The sequence below is a fragment of the Coenobita brevimanus genome, chromosome 107, assembly GCF_032717465.1.
Source record: "Coenobita brevimanus isolate Jiangsu-jjx chromosome 107, ASM3271746v2, whole genome shotgun sequence".
NCBI lineage: Eukaryota > Metazoa > Arthropoda > Malacostraca > Decapoda > Coenobitidae > Coenobita > Coenobita brevimanus.
The window spans coordinates 24545273-24556040 of NC_137060.1; positions in this window are offsets into that span (position 1 = coordinate 24545273).

Here is a 10768-nt window from a genome sequence, read left to right on the forward strand (position 1 = left end):
ATGTGAGTTTATTTACGTTTCCGACTGTTCTTCTTCTTCCCCACTTGACCTCCATCACTCCACCCCTCACCCGCCACTCAGCTGTTTTGCAGAAAATAAAATAAATGATGTATGTATGAAATGCAGGCATATTATTTATTTATTTTTCTTCCAACAAAGTAAACTTTCAATCTTATTAACATTTATATTCAGCCATTAGTGTTTTATAATGTTTGCCTTTTTCAAGTCTGTTGCATATGTCCAGCTTCTGTTTCAAGGTAAGCACGATACGCTTACGTTTAGTTTGCACTTTAGGCATTTTGGAGTGTACAAATTACCGTCTATCAGAGGAACACAATAGCAAGAGAGCTTGTTTACTGTCTGGTGGCAAAAAGCAGACTGTTGATTTTTGGAGGGTGTGGAGGATGATTGAATTCAAGTAGGGGAAAGAGGGGGAGAGGAGGGGTGGTTAAGAGGATTTGCTAGGGATTTACATTAGCCGGAAATGCTTTCACCTCGCTTTGTCTGACTTCACCCAGCCTCGCGTGACACGATCAAATGGCGGTTTGGCGGTCCATTCAAATTGGCGCACAGTTATAACTTACTGACATTTTTACCAGCCCTTGAATTTTCCCGTTGTTCTGAGTATTCCGTTTGTCTGGATACCGGATAGCTGGGATTGTACTGTATTGGGTCTCTCCTGAACTGAATAAAATCATCTGGTGATACCACAAAAAGATGTGAATTATATCTCTTCACTTCTGTAGTTGAGGTTTTCCCTAAGTCTGAACTGAATAAAATCATAAGGTATTAGCAAGTGTAATTAGGAAACAAAAAAAATTGTCATACTTGAAGGGGTTAAGTTTGATGTAGCATTGACAGTAGCTTGGAGTGAGTATACAGTACAGTACTTGTAGAAATTAGCGTACTGCTGTTGAAGAATGTCATGTTCACTTCTCGATGGACCTTCCATAATGTGAGGGCATAATCAAAGGTGGGCAAGTGGTACTTTGAAAGTACTGTACCAGTGGTAGTGATAGTGGTACTGGCTGAAAAAAAGACCGGTGGTAGCAGTAATGGTACCATTTTAAAAAATCCCCGCCAGTAGCAGTGAGGTACTTGCTAGTGGTACTTTTTAATTTCATTTCCTGTTCCATCATGTCGGTGGGGTTACAGGTTACTGGTTCTTCCTGCTTAGATATCTTCTTCTGCAGGAACCAGTCCATATTATTTTGATGATATTTATAGAAAAATCACAAGAACTTATGAAAATCAGATGCCTCCGATGACATACTGTATTTTCTCTCTCTTTCTCTCTCTTTTTTTTTCTTGCTTCCAGTGACATGTTTTCAATTTTCTCTTGCTTCCAATGACATATTTTCTATTTTTTCTTGTTTCTGATGACATTTTCTATTTCTTCTTGCATCCGATGATATGTGTTTTTAGTTTTTCCGTGCTGCTACCGAATTATTATATTCAGATAGAGATAACAGCTTAGTAATAAAGGAGACAGTGAAGGCAGTATCTAATCCTCTCAGTTCGACAACCGTTTTCTAAGCTTAAGCCATCAGGAAATAATAAGAATAAAACAGAAAATACATCATAAGGCTGCATGGGTTATTTCAGACTAAAACCGGATGATAGTGTTCAGTTGGGAGAAATCCTGGTAGGCATAAAAGATTAAAGACGTTTTACTGAAAGGTTAAAACATGATATTACTGGGGAGAAGGGGAAAGAAAACAGCAATGTGTTTTTAGAGTGGGTTTGTTGTTTTTGTATCTGTTGTTGATGAATAGATTCTGTTACTGTTATGGAGAAATGCAAGTTTTTTTTTGACTAACTAGCTAATGTGTTTTTAATGTGGACATGTTTGAGAGAGAAGGTACTATCATGAACACTTCTGATGAAATTGTGAATTTTTATTAAATGTTTAGTAGAATTGTTACTGTATTAAATGATGTGATACTCTTTGTTATTGTGTAATTGTAAAGAATGAGGCATACTTTTTATCCACTGCAGTGTAATATGCTAGGTTGGTAAGTATTTGCTGTGTCATATTGCAGCACTTAAAGAGCAGCCATCAGGCGAAGAGACCTACCCATCCTTGAATTATTTGTGGTGTCTTAAATGTAATGTAACATATCATAGCATTAACCCCTTTAATATGAGAGCTGAGCAGTGTAATATTGTCTGGAGATGGTATGAATAATATGTTATAAGAGATCGTCATGCTGAAACAGTTAACCGCATCATCGTGAGAATGAATGCTCGGCAGCGAAAGTCCCGTCACCTCTCCCACTTCTTTGTCCATGAGCTTTGAATGTCTGATGATTCTGCAGCACTGATATGCTTTATGTGGCCATAGATCAGTTTCATCAGTGTCACCTGCCTCAGATTCCAGAGGCTGTGGTCTGTAGACAGAAAAGCAGGAGACATAACAGGACTTTAGATGGTGATAATAAATGTGGCTGTTACCAGATGATATTGTCCAGCCCAGGAGATGCACATGAGTGTAGAGGTTAACTTCTTAAGTCTGATTTTATTCTTGCTGTTTCCAGGTTATTCTAAACCTCACCAGAGGCTTTTTGAATGAAGGGGTTGGATGTAGTAGTAATGTGGATCAGGGTACAGTAAGATTGTCATTAGTTGTGTTGATGAAGTTGTTTGTAGATACTGTACTGTAGATGGAGACAGACTTTAGCACAGCTCAGATGGAATGGAGTGATGGAATATAGTGCCAGTAGCCAGTTTGTGCTTAAACTCATAATTTCATTGACATAGCAGGCTCTAGCATCACGTTCTCGGAAACCTTTGAATATCAACAATTTGCAGGAACATCATCATCGCAGCCCTTATTCTCACCTAAGCCATATGGTAAGATAGGATACAAAAACAGAGAAAAAGAAGCAAGGAAGTAGGAAATCAATAAAGCAGCATTCCCCCACCCCCCCCTTTAAAAATCTCTGCATATGTCCATGTGTCACCCACATAGTCATTTGTATGTAATTCGAATGAGCTTTTGAAATCCAGGCTTTACCCTACTCGCATAAATACCCTAATCAAGCATATTAGTATAGTACCATATACCATATGCAGAAATAAACTGATGAGGAAGAGGTGCTAGGGAGCTATAGTGTTGGACAATTAGAGTTTGAGCTAAGTGCCAGCAAAATGCTGCCTTGGCTGATACCTGTGCTTTTGGCTCATGATTTAGGGATGATGAGGACAGCCAGAAGTGGAAATATGTACGTAAGTAGCAGCATTGTGCTGGGAAAACATTAATCAAAACAGAGCTTTAAATGAGGAGAATCTGTGTCATGTGGAATTATGGAATCAACAGATCCTGTCATTATGGTCACCAGTAGTAACCTTGTGTGTAAGGAAGGGCATTAGAGCTTAGTTTAGGAGGTTCAGATTTTCTTGGAAGTGCCAGAGATCCAAGGTTTGAACTAAAATACTGAATGAAATAAGCATAAAGATACACTGAAGGAGTCACTTAGAATTACTGTACAGTACATTCCTTTCAGTTGTACAGATCTCTCTGAAGGTGATTAACCCCCTCATTTCCATGATGTATTCTCTTGGTTATTCTTGCTTCCTCAGGACAGATCTCTAGTAATGAAGCAGATAATGAGGGCTCTATTGAACACCTCAAAAAAATTTCCTCGGAGCTGAAGGCAGTTGTCCAGTGGTATCAAGAATATAATGAAGAATGCATCATTGGGTTGAAGGGTTAAAAGCATTCAGTAGTACATACATACATACATCATCTAAACCTGTGTTACCCCATGAGGAGCACAGGAGCCTGGGCTAGGCAAATTGGTCCTGACATTTAAGATGAAAGTGACCAACCTAGTAGTAACCAGAATAGAGATGAGTAGAAGTCATTGTATGGATAGTGTTGAATAGGAGTACATGAGCTGTGGCACTGTTTTCATTGTGTTGTACATTAGCTCCTTGAATATGGGTGATGTCGTTTTTTGGTTTATTCTTGCTATCTCTCTAATGATATTAATCAGCTAGAATAGATTTTTCAAGCTGGAGGGGTTGTGTACAGCCTTATTACGCCTCTTCTATACATAAGGCTTGTCCCAGGTTGAGTAAATCGTCTGATAGCTGCAAGGGTAAAGTAAAAAGGAATCCACTCAGATTCAGAGAGGTAGTAGTAGTTGTTCTCTGGGCAGTCTGGCTGAAAAGCCCTGAGTCCTTAAGGAAAGCCACGACCGAGACCGAGCTTTCTCACAGAGCTTTCAAGGAGTTTATGTTGTGTTGTTGGTGCAGGTGATTGTGTGCAGTGCAGTCTTCCTTAGTGTGCTTGATAGTATGGGGTGCTGTGTTGCATCCTGGATGGGCGTCAGTGATGGAGTTTCTGCCTGCCCTTGAATTCCTCCCCTGGCTGGAGGGAGGTCACAGTCAGTGATTCATAGGTAACAAAAACCTGTTGTTCGACTTTATTAAATACATTAAGGACAGTTCATGATGACACTGTTGCTGTACTTTTTCAGTCTGGAGGGACTGGACACTACCAACAGCAGGTATTTATTTAGTGTGAAACTCTGACTACAACTTGCTTCCAAAAGGAGGTAGGGTTTGACGGTGCAGACACTATTGGTCATTTGCTTAAACATTAAACTGGAAAGTGGAAAGCTGGCTTCCTGTTATTTATTTATTTATTTTTATTCTCTTTGAAACATGTAAGATAGAGCATGAGTAGCCTTCACATATCCATGCTGTACTCTGTAATGTGGGATGCAGGCAGATCATAACTGGTAACCACAGGTGCTTCCAAAATGACAATAGAAAATTAGGAGGTTGCATTCCACTTTGCAGTTTGGTAATAGACATTAGTGACATGTTGCAGTACTAACCTGACAGTGCCATCATGTTAAACGAAGAATTTGTGATGTCGGAAATATATTACCCTAAATATGGGTAATATTTAGTCAGTTATAGTTTATTACTTGTATTTTTTTATTTGGAGATGATAGTTACTTGCACAAGGAAAATTGCATCTATCTATCTATCGCCAAACGCCATAATCCCGTAAGGAGTGGCCATTTGACTTTGAGTTATTTGTTTTACAGGGAGGGGCACTAACCCTCCACCAACCCACTTGTTGACACGTAGGGAGCCCGTATGGTTTGGTTAAATGGTTACCACCCAGCATTGTAAATGGTTTCTTGGCTTACAGGAAACCATTTGGCTTGTCACTCAATGTAAAGCCACCTATAAAGGAAAGAAAAGCAATAAGTGACAGGAAAGATGGGAGAAACAGGAAGAGAAGAGAGGAGGGCAGGCACAGAAAAAGAATGATAAAGGCTAAGGAAGAAGTAGGCAGCACTGTCAGGTGAGTGGATGTTGGTCGCCATCACCCACCACTAATTGCATACCTGATTATAATATTTATTGTCTGTTGATTTACATTGTGGTTTGGATATGCACATTTAATGCCATTACTGAAATATTTATCAGCATGAAATAAGTTCTCTGACAACTTGACAGCTAAGTATTGTAGATCTGTGTTGTATTTATTATTAAACTGGATACTTGGGGTACTCACCATCCACTCACTCGATGTAGTTTTGCTGTCTGGTGACTGCCCTTTCCCCTCTTCCTTCCTTCTTCTTCTGTCTTTCCTTCATTCCGTCCTCTTCCTTCTCCCTATGGGTGACTGTACGCTGAGTGGCAAGCCAAATGGTTTACTGTACACCAGGTTTACTGTACACTGGGTGGTAACCATATAACCAAATTATGGCGCCTGGTGGTTTAGTGGGTAATTAAGGTGCTCCAATATGTTGGAGCCAGTGCAGGTTGATATCCAAGGGGTGGTTGCGGTTTATTGCTCATGTAATGCTGCTCAGGGCTGAGTGGGGCTAGTCACTCTCATCTTAAATGTCCGGACCAACTTGCCTAGCCAGATTTGGGATATGAAATGAGGCAGAAAGAAAACATAAGTCAGGGGAGAGAAGATTGAGGCAAAAGGTTAGAAGATATACAGACTGGAGTAGGAGTGAAGTTAAGCCAGGCAAAGATTTATGTTTTCTGCCACTACTAGGATGAGAATTTAGAGGTTTGGCATCAGGTAGTGTGTGAGTTTGTACCATCATTAACAAAAGTTTGCCAACACTCCCTTGCCAGCTTTGTGTCCTGCCTTCCAAATTTTGCATATGTCTGTGAACATTAGAGTGTATCCTTCTTTCTCATATTCTTCAGCGTGTGCATCACATGGCTGTCGTTTACAAAATCTTTACGTAACACCTTCCAGTGCCACAACCAGCAAGAAAGTGGTGGCAAACTTGATCATGATAGTACCTCATGGCATCTTGATCTCATGTCTGTTGGTTCACAAATGCAGATAGGTACATTGTAGACTGGACTGGACTGTGTAAGTTGAGGATTATGCATTTAGTCACAATGAATGCAATTTTAGTGAAGTTAAAAGTTAGAGAGTGTATTCTGTGATCGTAGTCATGTTATGTTTATAAGGACCACAGCGAAATACTCACTGCACCTCTTGGAGACTTGGACCATTTCCCTGTACAGTATGAGTCTTGCAGAGGTACAGTGGGTAGCAGGAAGAATGCAGCTGAATACTGACTCATCATGTGACTCACCAGCTGTTCGAGACAGCGGTGTGAGTTAGCCGATCATTCCATTGTTGTTATGTATGAGTCACCCGCGTACCCTTCTCTTAGTATTTTGCTCAGATACTTTAAGGAATGGGATGTGTAAATAATGTATTTATTGGAATAAATGGGTAAGACAACTGAGAAGCATTTGAATCCACTTATGTTAAGCAAGATAAAGCAGCGTGTGTCACATGTTGTATGCAGTTGTGAGTGAGGACAGTTAGGAAGAACAGTCAAGGTAACTGCAGCTTTTATACTGCGATTATTGTTTTATTCAGCTGAGGGAAGCATAATTCTCTCAGAGGGTTTAATTAACATAAATACAGTAAAACCTTGATAATTCAACCCTTCAGAAGGCGGAATTTCCGGGAGGTCAAACTCGACAGAGATGTGACTTAGTGTTTATTCAAAGGGTTACATTTGTTTATATTCCAAGTGATACATTTTAGTCTGGTATATTCCATGTTTCATCTTAGTTTCATTGCTTGTAAAATGAAGAAAATAAGCAAGAACTCTATGTAACTGACTGTTGCACCCTTCACCTAGCCCTCCATGTATGCAACCTCCATCCTAGCCTAGCTTATGACATTCACCAAATTGTTTTTATTGCTTTATAAATGCATCTTTAGTTTAGTGTTAATAAACAAGTAATCACATATAATTTGCAACTATTGTAGGGAATAATATATATATATATACAGTATATATATATATATTTTCCGGTTAGTCAGAAAATTTGGTAAATTGAACTACCCAACAGCCCCATATAGTTTGACTTATGAAGGGTTTACTGTAGTATCATATACTGTACTGTGTTACAGACAGGTTCAGTACTTCCTGAACCAAAGTACTCAAGATTCTGCTTCATGCTTTTCAGAGAAGCTGTAATCTGACTAATATTTTTTCCAGAGGTTGTTGGTTTTGAGGTTTTTCACTTTATTGCACACCTAGGTACTGTCCTGTATTATAATTTTGGATATGTCTAACAACAATTGCTGTTGTGGACTGTAGCTATCTTTCTGACTGTACTGTACATACCTGTTTCCATTTGCTGCCAGTCTGTGGACATTCTGATGTGGTTAACATTAACATAATAATAGCAGTACTGTACTGTGTGGTACTTGTAAAGCTGCAAAACCTGGACAGGAAAATGACATGTATTTTATATCGTCCTTTAATGCACAAAGTTTACAAGCTAATAGGTAATGGTATATAATATTACATGATATATATATAAAAAAAACAAAAAAAAATCATGCAACTGAATTCCAGTTCCTATAAACAACTGTAAAAAAATATGGGCATACCTGTATCCTGTATAAGTGAATAATCATTTATGTTCAGATTCTTTCAATGTTTGGTGTGTGTAACTGTATATATATATATATATATATATATATATAAAATAGTATACACTACAGAATCATTCATGATTTCACAGTTATGTGAATTGTTCAGATGCAAAAAGTTGCACCTGCACCAGTACCCACAAGGAAATTGTTTTTATTTTAATAATACAATAGGTTCAGCCCAGTTCAAGTCTGGATGGAACTGTTGTATCTTCAAAATAAGCACAGTTTCAGTGTGTGGGTATGATCTCATTTCATATACACAATGCTCATTGCAGGAGACCCATTGTTTGCTAGAAATCCTTCAGAAACCATGGTTGATTCAAGGAAGGCAGGTGTTTATGGAGCAAACTTGTGCATATCTGGACTAACCAAAACTTATGCTTCCCACTAAATCAGGGACAGGTTCCAATGCATCAGAAATTTATCCACACAGTGGGTACTGTAATTTGTTGGGACTGACAGACCATGGACAGTTTTTATAATATAGTGTGAAATTTACAAGGAAGAATGTTGAAGAAAAAAAATTAATGAGGACTTTATACTACACATACAGCATGAGAGATCAGCTGAACTTGACGAGAACTGTGCGCGCAATACTGTACTGTATTTGTATTTGTCATGCTTAGTCAAACCACAGTCAAATTATTGATGGTAATGGATCACATAATCAACCCCTTTACTGCTAAGGACACATTTAGATATCTGAAAACACCGTATCATTTTGTTCAGCTATGAGAATGTTCCAGCAGTCAGAGGAGTAAAATTCTATTAAACCATTTCATATCTCTGAAATACATTTAAGATGGCATGTTGAGGCTAAACCTGTGAATATTGTTGAGCTTTGAGGTGTCCTTACAGTGAAAGGGATAATTGGCATTCAGAATATTGTATAAACCCTTTCAGTAGGATGATATACTTTTTTAGTTTATTTCTGCTACATCTAAACCATTTCATTCAGCTTAGCAAAGGTCTCACATATTGAATGGGCTTATGAGGGACATCTGTAACCCCTCCAGCAAGTCTCTCCCTGTGCAGGAATAAACCAATAAGATACATCGCTAGATTCAAGGTGTCAGTGGCAGCAGTTGGTTGTTATGTACAATTTTTATAATGCAGCTGGTACAATTGGCCCAGATAATTTATGGACATTTCCAGGTATGGGTAGCACTGATTTAAAGCTGTTGCATTATTAAGATGTTCATGTATTAATGCCTTTTAGTACAGTACAGTCCTTGCATTTCATTACAGCATTATTTTGAAATCAGATATTAGTGTTTTCTGTGCTTTTAACATCTCATTCATGAACCAAAACAGGTCTGACTTAAATTTGTTTGGTTGAAAGTAGCATTTTGCTTGCACAGACCTTAGATTTGACCTTTTCAGTTCAATGACATACACTTTGATGGGCAGGGGAGGGCTTTCATATTTCTGTCCTTGTCTATTCTGGTAAACTCACACTCTTGTAGGAGCTGCTTAGCATGAGCCAGCTGGCCTACTCTTATTTGTTATGTTCTTATATTCTTACAACCAGACAATTCATGTAATTCAGAGATTAAAACTGTTAGGTTAATTGGGTTAAGTAAGGACTAACTATATGTACAGGGCAAGGCAGCTGACATAACAATGGTTAAAAACCTGCCTGCCTGATGCACAACACAGCTACATTTATCACCCAAACAGTACCATGTATTTGGAAGGAAGATCAGTTACACTGTCATATAAAGTAAGTTCTCATTAAAGTGTGTGTGTGTGTGTGTGTGTGTGTGTGTGTGTGTGTGTGTGTGTGTGTGTGTGTATCTATTTATCTATCTACCTATCTATAGATACACACACACACACACACACACACACACAGTATAAGGGTTTTGTTCCAAGACTACTTTTTTCATACACCTGGTACTGTAAACCTAGGAAACTACAGAGAGCAATGCAGCTTTAAGAGGCAATTTTTGTTATTTATTGTGGACATGACTGCAGAACAGGACATTAAAAAAGTCAGCAAATAATGGTGACATAGAGCACCAGAAAATATCCAAAAATAACTTAAGCCAATTGCACCAGCTGATAAACATGCAGTGTGGCTGACTGAACTAAGTCAGCAGTGTAGTGTTCGTAACATACTGTTGAGAGATTCTTTCAACATGCAGATTCCTTTCTCATTTTCTTACTAATGACAGGCTGTTTTGTTTTGCTTAGAAACCCCCTTCATAGTGAGAGAGTTAATGAAGGCTGTGTCTATCATCCTCAGAGTAAAGGCACAAAGCTAAATGAAAATGATTTGAAAGATTCCACTGATGAAAACTAAAAGATACTGGAGTGATGAGGTTAATGCCTTCATGACATTGACATCCCTTTTGTTATATTTTTACTGCCACTAGACTCTGCTTACTTTAACTTGGTCCAGATTTTTGTCCTTTTGCAGCTTATTTCACATAGCCTTGTGGTGGAAAAAGGACAGTAGGACGGGTCTATGTCCTTTACATAGCACTTCTTCATGACTGGTACCACACTGTATTGTCAGCCCACTCGAACTCTTCCACCGCAACCTATGTCCAACCGCTTTTGAGTACTGCATACCCCCACGGGCTGGCCTAGACCTTATATGCGACACACCTCTCACTCAGCAGTGTGTGTGACTTCAGAAAATGTTCCATTCAACTTTCGCGCCTGCGCTTACTTATAACTGTATTGTTATGAAATTGCTCCATGTTATAAATGAATAAATGATCTTTCTAATGAATGAAAAAAAAAAAAAAAAAAAAATTACCATATTTTATTGTTCATTCATTTATTCAACACTTTCTCGCA